The sequence below is a fragment of the Musa acuminata genome, chromosome BXJ2-10, assembly GCF_036884655.1.
Source record: "Musa acuminata AAA Group cultivar baxijiao chromosome BXJ2-10, Cavendish_Baxijiao_AAA, whole genome shotgun sequence".
Lineage (NCBI taxonomy): Eukaryota > Viridiplantae > Streptophyta > Magnoliopsida > Zingiberales > Musaceae > Musa > Musa acuminata.
Genome location: NC_088347.1, coordinates 18051335 through 18068790, shown reverse-complemented (window position 1 = coordinate 18068790; position 17456 = coordinate 18051335).

The window sequence follows — 17456 nt, the reverse complement described above, 5'->3', positions numbered from 1 at the left end:
TAAAATGACTGAGGGGACACCAGTTCAAAACTATGTATTTAAGATAATTGAGTAAATAGAGAAACTCATATGTTTAGAAATTGTCCTAGAGGATAACCTGTGTATGGATCTTGTGCTTCAGTCTCTACCAGATTTCTTTTCTCAATTCATCATTAATTTTAATATAAACAAGCTTAAGGTGACTCTCCCTGAGCTCCTTAATATGTTGAGAGAGGCTAAGAGCACCATCAAGAAAGAGAAGCTAGTTCTCTATACTGGTGAGACCAAAAAGAAAAGAAATGCAGAGAAGTCCCTTAAGAAGGGCAAGGGCAAGGGCAAACCAGGTAAAGTATGTTGAATCTCGTATTTTGATGATGAAACTACTTGATATATGTTTATGCTTTAATCTGTGTTTTGAGTGATGCAGGATGCTTTGATCAGGATGAGACAATTAAAGCAGGAAAATCATGTTGTGCTGGAGGAACATGTCAGAAGATTGGACGACGGGCCGGTGGATCGGTCGACGTATCGACAGAAGGCTTCGGGCCGTGGACTCGGGCATCGGGCCAAGAAGAGCGGATATTGTGCTAAGGATATCGGAGTTGCAGAGTCAACTGGCCGATTGGGCAATAGGCTGCAGGAGAGGACGATGCGCCGAAGAATCGGACGAAGCGTCGAGGGACCAATGACATGCCGGACAACTTAGTTAATTGCTTAGGATTAATTGTCTCGATCGAAGTTTTGTTTTAAGTGTGCAGGATTAACTACGATGGAAGAAAGACATGCAGCAGGAGTTGCGTCGGAGTCAAGACAATGATCACGTTGGGAGTTCGAGAGTTCGACGGAAGTTCGGATAGTCGTCGGAGGTTCTATGGGAACAAATCCGAGAAGTCCATGAGCTTGCCAAAGAAGCTCGTCAGAACTCGCCAAGTGGATCGTCACAAGTCTAGGAGTTTGCCGGAAGTCCGCAGGAGCATCACCGAGGGTTCATCGGATGATCGACAGAAGTTCGCTAGAAGCTCGCCGGAAGAAGCGATTAACGCACCGGAGCAAGTTGCAGTAAATGTCTTAGGAAATATCGTAGTTAGCACAATGATTAAGTTGGAAATGGGAGGTGATCCCATTAACTTAATCTTGGGGCAATTGGGCCCCTGAAAAACCCAAATTGGGCCAAATGGATCAACCCATTCGGACCCTGATCTCTGCCAGGTGGTTGAACCGCCCAAACCAGGAGGTGGCACCGCTTGGTCTAAGTCTCCGAGTGAGACTGGGTGGTGCAACCGCCCCAGCCAGGAGGTGGCATCGCTTGGGCTCAGTCTCCGAGCGAGACTGGGCGGTGCAACCTCCCCTGACAGGAGGTGGCACCGCCTGAGCTCGGTCTTCGAGCTCTGGTAGGAGGTGCAACCGCCTCAGTCAGGCGGTGGCACTGCCTGAGCTCGGTCTTCGAGATCTGGCAGGAGGTGCAACCGCCCCTGACAGGAGGTGGCACCGCCCAGAGGCTCAGTCTTCGAGCTCTGCCAGGCGGTGCAACCGTCAGATCCCGAAATTCTGAGAATTGACAGTTTTGAGCTCGGAATTCAAACTGGGTTGGGGCCTATAAATACCCCACCCATTCAGCACTAAAAGGGCACCCAAAAATACACCGAAATCCTGATCTTATTCTGTGATTCTTAGAGCTCAAAATTGTTGTAAAGCCCAAAAGTTCTTCTCCCTCTTTTCTTCCAAGTTCTGATCTTTAAAGAGAGGAGAGAAAATTATGTAAGGGTTGTCTCCTAAGCCTGTCAAAAGGAGTGAAAATGTAAAAGGATGGTTGGCCTTCGCCTATTGAAGGAAGGCCTCTAGTTGACGTCAGTGACCTCGTCGGTGGAGGAAGCCAAAAGTGGAGTAGGTCAAGATTGACCAAACCACTCTAAATCTTAGTTTGCATTTACTTTGAGCATATTATCTTTACTGCAAACCTCCTCAAAATCTTACTGCTTTCTGCGCATATACGATTGGGTTTCAAGCTTTGCACTTTCCGAATCGGCGTTTAAACGTAAATCAGTTTTATCGTACGATCATCATATTTCAGTTTGCGCTTACGTTTTGATTTCTATCATAACTGCAAACTACCTTTATATCCTTGCTTTAAACTGCATCTCGCTTAATCAAGTGATTTACAAATCAGCATTTAGACGTAAATCAGTTTTTTCGTACAAATATCATATTTCAGTTTGCGCCTACTATCTGATTTGAACCATAACTGCAAACTGCATTTATATCTTTGCTGCATCTCGCTTAATCAAAAGTTAAAGTGATTTACGAATCGGCTTTCTTACTAAAATCACTTTTATCGTGCGAACACTTTTTTAATCGTCGAAAGTTTTCCGCTGTACTAATTCACCCCCCCCCCCCCTCTTAGTGCTCTTGATCCTAACAATTGGTATCAGAGCCCGGTATTTCTCATTTTGGATTTACACCCGAGAGAAATGACTCTTCATGGCTTTCAAGAGGGCTTATCGGTTGTTTGTCCACCGTTGTTTAACGGATTGGACTACACTTATTGAAAAACTCGAATGAGAGTTTTTTTGATTTTTATGAATTTGGATTTATGGAATATCGTTGAAAATAGTTTTCAACTTCCCTCCAAACAGATGAACGAATGGTACGATTTGGAGAAGAAGTATTTTTCTTTAAACGCAAAGGCTATGAATGTCTTATTTTGCGCTTTGGACAAAAATGAGTTCAATCGGATTTCTACGTGCGAAATGGTTTTTGACATTTGGCGAACACTTGAAATCACGCACGAGGGAACTAGTAGAGTCAAAGACTCAAAAGTTAACATTTTATTGCATGATTTTGAGCTTTTTCGAATGCAACCAAGTGAGACTATAGGCGACATATACACCCGTTTCACGGATGTCGTCAATAGTTTAAGAGCTCTTAGAAAATGTTTTTCGGATTTTGAACTCGTAAACAAGATTTTGAGTTCTCTTTCTAAGAAGTGGGATTCAAAAGTAACTGCAATACAAGAAGCTAAAAACCTAAACAACTTACCACTTGAAGAACTAATTGGTTCGTTGATAACATATGAAATGGTGCACAATGCACATGATGAACAAAATCACCTTCCAAAGAACAGGAAGGATTTGGAACTTCGGATAAATGAATACCACTTAAGCGATGACTCAAGTGATGAGGACAATGATGAACTTGAACTTCGAACACTAAATCTTAATAAGTTTATTAAATAAAAATCTAAAATAAACAATAAACTTGAATGAAGGAAGTGGCCAAAGAAGAAGAACACAAAGTGGGATGAATCGAGCTCCTCCGAAGACAAGGAGAAAATCAAGAAAGGCGAGGTGGCAAACTACGCCTTAATCGCTTTCAATGATGAGGTAATCGAAATCCCCCTAATTTATTTTGAAATTACTTGATGCTTTCATGATGTATTTTCTTTTTTAGTTTAGAATTAATTTTCTTAAAAATTACATGTTTTAAAAAAAAATTATGATCATGCTAAGTAATTTCGAAAATGATAATATTGTATATTTTATGATAAACAAATAAAATGATCTTGATTGAAAATATGAAATCATGGTTAAGAAGTAATAATGTGTATTACGTTGATTTCCATTGTTATTTCTCGATTTTGATTTAAAAAAATCATGTTTGATTTGAAGAAATGCATAATGATATCTTGATTAACAATTTTATGCATGAGATTTTAAGCTATACATGATGATAAGCATGTGTTATTTTCATGAGTATATTTGAAAAACTATGACTAAAATGTGTTCTAATACATGAACTTGTTAAGATTATTTTTTGGACTTTTTTGATTCAATGTTCAAATCATTTAATTGCCATGATGATTTTACACTATTACATGCCTTAATAACATGTTGGAAATTATGTGTTTTGGATACAAAATTTTTATGATCATGAGCATGTTTTATCTTTATGATTGAACTTGAAAATCTATAGCAAAATCTTGTCCGAATGCATGAAAGTGTTAATTTCATTTTCAGATTCGCTTAACAATTGGTATCCTAACAATCGGATTTTCTCATACACTTATTATAAAATATTTTTCTGAAATGGATTTGATGAAATGATTCCTGCTTATAAATTCCATCTTGAAATATGGATGATAGTGTTTTTACTTGCAAAGATTTGTTTCACATACATATCTTGATCCTAACAATACAATGAGATTTTTTATGCAAAAATAAAGTGCTTTTGTGATTCTTTGCTAAAGAAAATAATTATTAAAATCATGATCTTGATAATTATAACATGAAGTTCTTTATAAATCAAGATCGTTCATTATGCTCCCTACATTTATCAAAAAAGAATTCTTCAAATGAAGTGTAACTTGTCTTTTGATTTCTCAGAATCCAATGAAGTGTCATATTGATATCTTGATACTTGAAATATTTTAAAATGTGATCTTGATAAGAATGTTTCAAGTTGCTTTTTGTGCTATATCTTTTCAAATGAATCATGAGCCTTGATATCATATATTTCATAATATAGAAATAACAAGATTTCTTTGCCTTGTATGTCTTGCGTGATGATTGTACATCAATTTGCTTTATTATGAATTATATGAATCTTGATCGTAAACTTGTTAAGAAGAATTTTAATGAACCATGAATCATATATTTGGTATTCACGAATTGATCCTCATTGATATCTTTCATTGATATGATAAATTATCATCTCATGATATATTGCATAATTATATCATGCTTTGTGATTGTATCATGTGATCTTTGCTGAATTTTCACATTGATATTCTTCATGACATAATTTCTTTGCATTGTTGTCTTGTCTGCTTCATGTGATAATATGAATACATGAAACACTTATGATATGATTTTTATGCAATTCCTTGTATTCATGAAATGTTTATCTCATCACCTAATAATTCTTCTTGATATTCCTTATGTGATGATAAGAATACATGAAATATTCAGTAATTTGTTTTGATGTATACAAATAAGAAGTTTCGATCATGTATGGTAGGATGTAATTTGACAAATTTGGTACCATCATGTTGCAAAATAAATGATGATTGGGAATCATGCATTAATGATGATTGTATATTTTTCGGTATCGTGCATGAAAAATAAGGTTTTTGAAATTGTGTATGTTTTAATTTGAATATATAATGATGCACAAATAAAATTGATACTTACTTTTGTCATAATCTGAAAATTGAAAAAAGAGTCTTCCCTTCTTTTTTACAATGACAAAGGGGGAGCAAGAATTTCTAGCGTGGACATCATGAAAAAAGGCAAACTAGCTAGCTTACATAATTCAAGATGAAAGCAAAAATTACACTCATCTAAAGAGAAGATGCAAATATAACACTTGCCAAATTATTTGCTTGCCTCATGTAAAACATTATCTCTTGCTAGTTTGACATTTTGCTAGCTTGCACTTTGCAAAGAAAGCAAAAATGACACTTCTCAAAAGAGAAGAAAGAGCTTGTTATCTTGAACATCACAAGCTTACCAAACAAAAATTGCAAAAGTGCTATCTTGCCTATCTCAAGAAGCAAAACTTGCAACTTGCACATTGCAATAGGAAGCAAGAATCATAAGCTTACACAAGAAAGCTATCTTGCATTTGCTTTCAAAATTTTTGCTAGCTTGTATGTAGTAAAACTTGCATATCGTAAAAATTGCTAGCTTGTAGTATAAAGAGAAGCAAATAGTTGCTATCTCAAGAAAATTAAACATGCTAAACTTACACCTTGCAATGGAAGCAAAATTGTGAGCTCAAACATTGCAAAGGAAGCAAAAATTTGCTAGCTTGCAACTTGTATATTTCAAGAAGCAAGAGTTGCCTTCTTGAACATCTCTAAATTGCTAGCTTGCAAGTTCTAAAATATTGTAACATTGCTAGCTTGCATGTTCTAAAAGTGCTATCTTGTATGCTGTAAAACTTGCATATCTAAAACTTGATAGCTTGAATGTTCTATGCATGATGTAACATTTGCTAAATTTTCTGGCTTCAAAACTGCATGATGATAAAACTTGGTATTATGTTTTTCATGCTATAAGTTAAACTAATATTCCAAACACAAGAATAGTTGGACTTCTCCTTTTTGTTGATGACAAAGGGGGAGAAGTATGATGTTATGCATAAGTTTATGCATAAGTTCATGAGGACGTGTTGCAAGTATTCATGATGAATATTGCAATGACTTGAATTCAGTTTGAATTCAAGGTTCTATCAATATGGCATATTGATAGGGGGAGTTTGTTTAAACTCCGGGAGTTAAGTTTAACTCCGTCATCAAGTGGTTGTCATCATCAAAAAGGGGGAGATTATTGAATCTCGTATTTTGATGATGAAACTACTTGATATATGTTTATGATTTAATCTGCGTTTTGAGTGACGCAGGATGCTTTGATCAGGATTGTTGAATCTCGTATTTTGATGATGAAACTAATTGATAATTCTGTTTATGTTTAACTGCATTTTGAGTGATGCAGGTCTACTCGATCAGGATTAGACAATTAACGCTGGAGGAATTGACGTTGTGCTGGAGGAGATCACGTCAGGGTATTGGACGGCAGAAGGCTTCGGACATTGGGCGTCGGGCCAAGGAGAGTGGAATTGCGCCAAGGATATTGGGGTTGCGGAGGTCAACCGCCGATTGGGCAACAAGCCGCAAGAGAGGACGATGCACCGAAGAATCGGACGAAGCGCCAACCAATGACGTGTCGGGCAACAGAATGTCAATTCGCGTTGTAATAATTGTCTAGATCGGAGTAGAGTTTTGGCTTGTGTGTGCAGGATTAACTACGATAACGATGAAGACATAAAGCGAAACAAAGTGCCGGAGTCAAGCACGAAGGATTCGTTGGGAGTTCGAGAGTTCGACGGAAGTCCGAAGGTTCGTCGGGAATGCTACCGGAACTAGCCGAGAATGAGTAGGGAGCTTGCCGAAGGGTTTTTCGGAAGCTCGCCAAAAGGTTCGTCGGAAGTTCACGAAGCTCACCGAGAAAGATCGGAGCTTGCCAAAGAAGCTCATTGGAACTCGCCGAGATCAAATCGTGAAGTCTACGAGCTTGTCGGGAGTCCGCAGAATGGTTTCCGAGAGTTTGTTGGAAGACCGCCGGAAGTTCGCCGGAAGCTCGTCGAAAGAAGTCTTGACTTGCAAACTTTGTAATAGCTTAGAAAATATCTTTAAATTCGTAGTTAGCACGTTACTTATGGTTAGGATTAGGTGTTAATCCTATAACCCAAGTAGGGGCCAATTGGGCCCGAGTTTGGACTGGTTTGGGCCAAGTTTGGAGCCCAAACTAGTAAGCTGTAAGGGTCTGGCGGTGGCATCGCCAGTGCAACGGTCGACAGGCGGTGGCACCACCAGCATCGAGAACATAAGATAATTCAAATTTTTGGAGCCCAAATTTGAATCCTCTTGAGGCCTATAAATACCCCCCCAATTCTCAGCAGAGAAAAAAAACCTTTTGAGAAGCTAGAAGTTGAGAAAAGCTTTAGGAAAAGTCTTGTTTTCAATAGCTTAAGTGTTCACCTCCTTTCTTTTCATTGAAATCTTTGTAAAAGGGTGAACCACTTGTAAGAGGTTGTAAGAGGAGTGTAAGAAGGAGGTTGATCTTCGCCTAGTAAAGGAAGATCATTAGTGGATGCCGGTGGCCTCGACGGAAGAGGAATCGGAGGAGTGGATGTAGGTCACGATTGACCGAACCACTATAAACTACCGTCTTCTCTGGTTTGCATTTTATTCTTATCATTTATATTACTGCAAACCATCTTCACTTTGATGCTCTACTTCTTTGTCTCCTTCTTACATATGCCTTCAAGTTAAAATGCAATCGAAACAGTTTCAAACGAAACATTGCTTTTATCGTACGAAGGATTTTTTCCAAAACCGAAGTTTTAATCCGCTGCACTAATTCACCCCCCCCCTCTTAGTGCTGCTCCGATCCTAACAATTGGTATCAGAGCCCGGTATTTCTCATTTCGGATTTACACCCGAGAGAAATGGCTCTTCATGGCTTTCAAGAGGGCTTATCGGTTGTTCGTCCACCGTTGTTTAACGGGACGGACTACACTTATTGGAAAACTCGAATGAGAGTTTTCTTACTTTCGTTGGATTTGAATTTATGGCACATAGTCGAAAATGGATTTGTAATGTCTTCTCTTCCAATGAACCATTGGAATGATTTGGAGAAGAAGATGTTTTCTCTAAATGCAAAGGCTATGAATGCCTTATATTGTGCACTTGACAAAAATGAATTTAATCGCGTTTCGATGTGTGACTCAGCTTTTGATATTTGGAGAACTCTAGAGGTCACTCATGAAGGCACTAGCCGAGTGAAAGTGTCCAAAATCAATATTCTTGTGCATTCTTACGAACTTTTCCGGATGAAACCAAGTGAGTCCATCGGAGACATGTACACCCGTTTCACGGATGTCATCAATGGACTCAAAGCTCTTGGTAAAAGTTTTTCTAATTTTGAACTAGTCACTAAAATATTAAGATCCCTTCCAAAAAGTTGGGATCCAAAAGTTATGGCCATTCAAGAGGCCAAGGACCTTAAAACATTCCCTCTCGAAGAACTTATTGGGTCTCTAATGACCTACGAAATGAACAATGTGACAAAAAGGAAACTCGAGAATAACCTTCCAAAGAACAGGAAGGATTTCGGACATAGAACACATGAAGACCACTCGAGCATAAGCTCAAGTGATGATGAACTTAAACTACAAATAAAACAAAAATTAAAAAGAAAAAAGAATGTAACTACTTGCTTTGAACGCAAGAAGAATAAAAATTGGGATGAATTGAGCTCTTCTGAAGACGAGGAGAAAATCAAGAAAGGCGAGGTGGCAAACTACGCCTCAACCACTTTCAACAATGAGGTAATCGAAATCCCCCTAATTTATTTCGAAATTACATAATACTTTCATGAGTTATTTTTAATTTAGTTTAGGATTAATTTTCTTGAAAATTACATGTGTTATGTTAATGCAATAAAATGTTAGATATAAATCTAATGCTTATACACCTAGTAAGATTAATCTTATGTATGTGCTTGAGAAGCAAGAATGTGTATTTTGACGATTTCTATATTAATTTTCAATGACGATGCATGACTTTCGAAAGGAAGGCTTGATGATTTTTTTTATGAACCTTGTCTTTGGTTTTCAAACATGATGTATGGTTTTGACATATGAACAAAATTTGAGCATGCTAAGATAAAGTCAATCATATAAATTAAAACTAAAGAAGTTTTAGTTATCTATAAGAATCGTTCAAAATTATGTTCAATAAAAATGCAAAATGATGGAACGAAAATATTAAATGTTTTAATACCATTTTATGCATGAGATTTTAAAAGTTATACATAATGATCTTGATGGTTGTTATGAAGAAATTTATTTTTCGATCCTAAATGATTGATGATATATATATATTTTTTGGCACAAAAAGGACAAAGGCATACTTATATGAAACAACTAAATAGATAAAAGTATTTTTCTTGAAAATTCTTGGTTTGATGAATCTATTTTATCATCTTTTTATGAATATCTTAAAAATGATTTTGATTTGATGATTTGAATTTGAATGAGCTTTATCTTGATTTTTCGAGATTTATAACTTGAGATTTACTCTATAAAAATCAAGATCTTGTATCCTCAATGTTTCTTTTTAGCATCTATTATCCAAATGAATTATGATCGGTATCATTGCCATATTTCTTCTTATCGTGCACTAAAGAGAAAATTTTCCTAAATGAATCGTGATATTTCGGAACCACAATTCTTTTTATGATTCATAATGAATTGAGAAATTTTATATGCTTGAATTAATATCTTATTTTAAGATTGAATGAATTTTATCTATATCATGATCTCCTAAGATTTTTCCTTGATTATTTAATAGGAGATTTTTCAAAACAAAACGTGTCTTCTATTATTATCTTTTCATGATATGATTTTTATACAATTCCTTGTATTCATGAAATGTTTATCTAATCACCCAATTATTTTCTTCTTGATATTCCTTATGTGGTGATATGAAACTATGCATAAAATACTCTTGATATTATTTTGATGCATACAAATGAAAAGTTATAATCATGCATGGTAGGATGCAATTTGACAAATTAATACCATCATGAGTTGAAATATTTATGATTTGGAATGATATATGCAATACTTAAGCTTTTTATTTTGATGATGTATGTGATGTATTGCATATGATGTGAATCATAAGATTTTATATGCATGAATTGAGATTTTGTTCTCCTATGATTCTTTTCGCTATTAACTAACAAGAAACTTGTTCTTGTAAACCATGATATGCTACTTGATATCTTGATAATTTATAACTTGAGTTTTCCTTTTGAATCAAGATTGTTTCATATCATGTTTTCTATTTACAATTGAAGAAATTTGTCAAAAATGATATATGTCTTTTGACAATCAATTTTATCTTTGTTATTTACCCTTGTCATGATTTGAAGATTATATAGTAAAGGGAAATGAATTACATGATTGTATTGTTCTTCCCTTCTTTTTGACAATGACAAAGGAGGAGATAGCTAGCTTGCATAAGTCAAGGAGATGCAAAACTTGATTGCTAGCTTATCTATCTTAAGTAGCAAAGATTGCTAACTTGCTTATTTCAAGAAGCAAAAGTTGTCTTCTTGAATATTACTATCTTGCCTATCTCAAGAAGCAAAACATGCTAACGTGAACATCTAGCAAACTTGTATATTTCAAGAAGCAAGGGTTGCTTTCTTGTACATCTCAAAACTACTAGCTTGCATGCTCTAAAAATATTGTAAAATTTGCTAGCTTGTATGTTGTAGAAATTACTATCATACTACCTTGCATATCTATGATGATAGCAAAATTGCATAATGATAAAACTAGGAGATTATGTTAATTATGCAATGTTGGTATCCAATGTTGAACTTGGATATTTCAAAAACTTGCAACTTGCACATTGCAATAGGAAGCAAGAGTCATGGGCCTACATAAGAAAGCTATCTTGTATTTGCTTTCGAAATTTTTACTAGCTTGTATGTTGCAAAACTTGCTCACTTTTTCAAAAACTTTGCAAGCTTGCACTTTGTAAAGGAAGCAAAAATAGCACTTCTCTAAAGAGAAGAAAGAACTTACTATTTTGACCATCACAAAAATTTGCTACCTTGCATGATGTAAAATTTGCTAAGATCACTATCACAAAAGAGTTGCTATCTCAAAAAAGCAAATGTGCTATCTTGTCTATCTCAAAATACAAAGCATGCTAACTTGTTACGAAAGCAAAATTGCTAGCTCAAACATTGCAAAGGAAGCAAAAATTTGCTAGCTTGAAACTTGCTAGCATGTAGTCTAAAGAGAAGCAATTAGTTGTTATATCAAGAAATGCAAACATGCTAAACTTACACATCTTTAATTGCTAGATTGCATGATGATAAAATTTGATACTATGTTTTTCATGCAATGTATGAAACTTTTTTTCTCTAAACACATAAGAGTAGGAACTTCTCCTTTTTGTTGATGACAAAGGGGGAGAAGTATATTGATGACTTCATGCATTAAATTGAATATTTTATATATTTGCATGATGGTTTAAATATTTATCAGAACTAGTGATGAATGTTACTTGGATTTGGGATAATCCAAGTGTTCTATCAATGACATATTGATAGGGGGAGTTTGGTTAAACTCCAGGGAGTTAAAGTTAACTCTGTTAGTCATCAATTAGTTGTCATCATCAAAAAGGGGGAGATTGTTGAATCTCATATTTTGATGATGAAACTAATTGATAATTATGTTTATGTTTAACTGCATTTTGAGTGATGCAGGTCTACTCAATCAGGATTAGACAGTTAACGCAGGAGGAATTGACGTTGTGACGGAGGGGATCACGTCAGGGTATTGGACGGCAGAAGGCTTCGGACGTCGGGCGTCGGGCCAAGGAGAGTGGAATTGCGCCAAGGATATTGGGGTTGCGGAGGTCAACCGCCGACTGGGCAACAAGCCGCAAGAGAGGACGATGCACCGAAGAATCGGACGAAGCGCCAACCAATGACGTGCCGGGCAACAGAATGTCAATTCGCGTTGTAATAATTGTCTAGATCGGAGTAGAGTTTTGGCTTGTGTGTGCAGGATTAACTATGATAACGATGAAGACATAAAGCAAAACAAAGTGCCAGAGTCAAGCACGAAGGATTCGTTGGGAGTTCGAGAGTTCGACGGAAGTCCGAAGGTTCGTCAGGAAAGTTGCCGGAACTAGCCGAGAATGCATAGGGAGCTTGCCGAAGGGTTTTTCGGAAGCTCGCCAAAAGGTTTGTCGGAAGTTCACGGAGCTCACCGAGAAAGATCGGAGCTTGCCAAAGAAGCTCATTGGAACTCGCCGAGATCAAATCGTGAAGTCTACGAGCTTGTCGGGAGTCCGCAGAATGGTTTCCGAGAGTTTGTCGGAAGACCGCCAGAAGTTCACCGGAAGCTCGTCGAAAGAAGTCTTGACTTGCAGACTTTGTAATAGCTTAGAAAATGTCTTTAAATTCGTAGTTAGCATGTTACTTATGGTTAGGATTAGGTGTTAATCTTATAACCCAAGTAGGGGCCAATTGGGCCCGAGTTTGGACTGGTTTGGGCCAAGTTTGGAGCCCAAACTAGTAAGCTGTAAGGGTCTGGCGGTGGCACCGCCAGACTGGGCGGTGGCACCGCTTAACTGGGCGGTGGCACCGCTAGTGCAACGGTCGATAGGCGGTGGCACCGCCAGCATCGGGAACATAAGAGAATTCAAATTTTTGGAGCCCAAATTTGAATCCTCTTGAGGCCTATAAATACCCATCAAGTCTCAGCTGAGAACACAACTTTTTGAGCAGCAAGTGTTTGAGAGAAAGGTCTTGGAAAAGTCCTAGCTAATCTTGTTTTCATTTTGCTAGTGTTCACCTCCTTCTTTCTTGCTGAAAATTTGTAAGAGAGTGAACCGTTTGTGAAGAGTTGTAAGAGGGGTATTTACCCTTCCCTTTCAAGAGATTTGCTAGTGGAAGGTGGGAGCCTCATCGAAGAGGGGCCTTGCAAGTGGATGTAGGTCATTTGACCGAACCACTTTAAAATCGGCGTAATCTCCAGTTTGCGTTTATGTTTATGCATTTATCTTTCTGCAAACCTTTACTTTGCTAAGTTCACTGCCCTCATCTTATTACGTACGCTTTCAACGCAATTGAAACGGTTTCAAACGAAACATTATTTTTATCGTACGATTTAATCCGCTGCACTAATTCACCCCCCCACCCCCCCCCCTCTTAGTGCCGCTCCGATCCTAACAAGGATGAGACAATTAAAGCAGGAAAATCATGTTGTGCCGGAGGAACATGTCAAAAGATTGGACGACGGGCCGGTGGATCGGTCGACGTATCGATAGAAGGCTTCGGGCCGTGGATTCGGGCATCGGGCCAAGAAGAGCGGGTATTGTGCCAAGGATATCGGAGTTGCAGAGTCAACTAGCCGATTGGGCAATAGGCTGCAGGAGAGGACGATGCGCCGAAGAATCGGACGAAGCGTCGAGGGATCAATGACATGCCGAACAACTTGGTTAATTGCTTAGGATTAATTGTCTCGATCGAAGTTTTGTTTTAAGTGTGCAAGATTAACTACGATGGAAGAAAGACATACAGCAGGAGTTGCGCCGGAGTCAAGACAATAATCACGTTGGGAGTTCGAGAGTTCGACGGAAGTTCGGACAGTCGTCGGAGGTTCTGCGGGAACAAATCCGAGAAGTTCATGAGCTTGCCAAAGAAGCTCATCGGAACTCGCCAAGTGGATCATCGCAAGTCCAGGAGTTTGCCGGAAGTCCGCAGGAGCATCACCGAGGGTTCATCGGATGATTGACGGAAGTTCGCCGGAAGCTCACCGGAAGAAGCGATTGACGCACCGGAGCAAGTTGCAGTAAATGTCTTAGGAAATATCGTAGTTAGCACAATGATTAAGTTAGAAATGGGAGGTGATCCCATTAACTTAATCTTGGGGCAATTGGGCCCTTGAAAAACCCAAATTGGGCCGAATGGATCAACCCATTCGGACCCTGATCTCTGCCAGGCGGTTGAACCGCCCAAGCCAGGAGGTGGCACCGCCTGGGCTAAGTCTCCGAGCGAGACTGGGCGGTGCAACCGCCCCAGCCAGGAGGTGGCACCTCCTGGGCTCAGTCTCCGAGCGAGACTGGGTGGTGCAACCTCCCTTGATAGGAGGTGGCACCGCCTGAGCTCGGTCTGCGAGCTCTGGTAGGAGGTGCAACCGCCTCAGTCAGGCGGTGGCACCGCTTGAGCTCGGTCTTCGAGCTCTGGCAGGAGGTGGTACCGCCCAGAGGCTCAGTCTTCGAGCTCTGCCAGGCAGTGCAACCGCTAGATCTTGGAATTCTGGGAATTGATAGTTTTGAGCTCCAAATTCAAACTAGGTTGTGGCCTATAAATACCCCACTCATTCAGCACTAAAAGGGCACCCAAAAACACACCGAAATCCTGATCTTATTCTGTGATTCTTAGAGCTCAAAATTGTTGTAAAGGCCAAAAGTTCTTCTCCCTCTTTTCTTCCAAGTTCTGATCTTAAAAGAGAATAGAGAAAATTCTGTAAGGGTTGTCTCCTAAGCCCGTCAAAAGGAGTGAAACTATAAAAGGGTGGTTGGCCTTCGCCTATTGAAAGAAGGCCTCTAGTTGACGTCGGTGACCTCGTTGGTGGAGGAAGCCAAAAGTGGAGTAGGTCAAGATTGACCGAACCACTCTAAATCTCGATTTGCATTTACTTTAAGCATATTATCTTTACTGCAAACCTCCTCAAAAGCTTACTGCTTTTTGCACATATACGATTGGGTTTCAAGCTTTGCACTTTCTGAATTGGCGTTTAGACGTAAATCAGTTTTATCGTACGATCATCATATTTCAGTTTGCGCTTACGTTTTGATTTCTATCATAACTACAAACTGCCTTTATATCCTTGCTTTAAACTACATCTCACTTAATCAAGTGATTTACGAATAAGCATTTAGACGTAAATCAGTTTTTTCGTACGAATATCATATTTCAGTTTGCGCCTACTATCTGATTTGAACCATAACTGCAAACTGCATTTATATCTTTGCTGCATCTCGCTTAATCAAAAGTTAAAGTGATTTACGAATCGACATTTTACTGAAATCACTTTTATCATACGAACACTTTTTTAATCGTCGAAAGTTTTCCGCTGCACTAATTCACCCCCCCCCCCTCTTAGTGCTCTTGATCCTAACAAAGCAAAGGTTGCCAAGAAAGACTCGGTAAATGATAAAAGTAAGTGCTTCCACTATAGCAAAGACAAGCATTGAAAGAGGAACTACAAAGAGTACCTTATAGAGAAGGCAAAATAGAAGCTTCTTTAAACATATTCATGATCAGCCTCCATTTGTTAGACTCTTATGATAATACATGGATATTGGATACTGATAGTACACATCAGATCTGTAATTCGTTGTAGGTTCTGGTAAGACCTAGGAGATTGGCGAGAGGTGAGATAGATCTCAAGATGGGGAATGAAGCAAAAGTTGCTATAGTGGTTGTTAGCAAGGTCACCCTATACCTGCTTGATAGAGCTACTATTGCATTAGATGCATGCTATTTTGTTTCTTCTATTATCGAAAATATTATTTTCATTTCATGTTTTACAGTTAGTAGATATAAATTAGTTTTTGAGAATAATAGTTATTCAATATTATTAGATGATAAGATCATCACGAGAGGAACATTATATAATGGTTTATTTATGCTTGATATTGTTCCACATATCATGAATGTAAGTGTGTCCAAAAGGAAACGAGATAAGGTGAACAGTACATACTTATAACATTATAGGTTGGGGTCATATCCATGAGAGAAGGATTCAAAAGTTATTGAAGGATGTATACCTAGATCAATTTAACTATGAGTTATATTGCGAGTCTTGCCTTCATGGAAAGTTGACCAACTCTCCATTTAGTGGAATTAGAGAGAGAACCACTAAGTTACTAGAACTCATACATAGTGATATATGTGGTCTTATGTTAACTCAGGCCATAGGTGGTTATTTCTGCTTTATTATTTTCACTGATGATTTTTCTAGATATGGACATGTGTAGTTGATGAAGTATAAGTCTAAAACCTTTAAGAAATTCATAGAATATAAGAATGAGGTAGAGAACTAGATTACAAAGAGTATCAAGACTCTTTGATAGGATTGATGAGGTGATTACTTGAGTACGAAGTTTACCCAATTCCTCAAGGACCATGAGATTCTATTCCAATGGACAACTCCTTATACACCTCAGCTCAATGGTATATCTGAAAGAAGGAATCGCACATTGTTAAATATGGTACAGTCCATGATGAGTTTCGCAGACCTACCCATCTCATTTTGGGGATACACCATAGAGTCTATAGCTTACCTTCTAAATAGAGTTTTAATTAAGTTGGTAGTGTCTACATTATATGAGATATGGAAAGGGAAGAAGTCCGATCATAATGTTGTTAAGATTTGGGGTTGCTCCGCCTATATTAAGAGACACAATCCCGACAAGTTAGAAGCTAGGACGGAGTGGTGCAAGTTTGTGGGATACACTAACGAAACTTGTGAGTATTATTTCTATTATCCCGAGAACTAAAAGTTCTTTGTAGCCAAGAGAGCAGTGTTCCTTGAGAAGGAACACAATCTTGGTCGATACAGTAAGAGTGTAATAGAGTTGAGCGAGGTTGGAGAACCTAGCTCAAGCACTATTCTGCAACTAGAGTATGTTCAGGTACCTAGTATATAAGTTCTGACTTTACATAAGCCTAATAGAATATCACATCTATTTGAGAGATATGTGGGACATATCAATAGAGAGGATGTTGAGGATATTGATCCTCAAACCTACGATGAGGCTATTATGAGTATAGACTTCGATAAGTGGCAAGAAGCCATGAATTCTAAGATGGATTCCATATACTCCAAGGAACCTAGTTGATGCACTCGAGGATATTGTAACCATTGGTTGCAAGTGGATCTTCAAGAAGAAGATCGGAGTAGATAGAAAGGTGGAGACTTATAAAGCAAAGCTAGTGGCTAAGGGGTATCGTCAAAGGCAAGATGTTGATTATGACAAAACCTTCTCACGCATAGCTATGCTAAAATATATCTGAATTCTATTAATTATTGTAGCACACTATGATTATAATATCTGGCAGGTGGATGTGAAAATCACATTCCTCAACGACAACCTCGAGGAGGAGGTACATATAATACAACACAAGGGATTCATGTTCAAAGAAAGTCTAAATAAGGTGTGCAAATTACTTAGGTTCATCTATGGACTGAAGCAAGCTTCCCGAAGTTAAAACATTAGATTTGATGAGGCGATCATATGTTATGACTTCATTAAGAATGAAGATGAGCCTTATAGGAAGATAAGTGGGAGTGTTATCACCTTCTTGGTGTTATATATG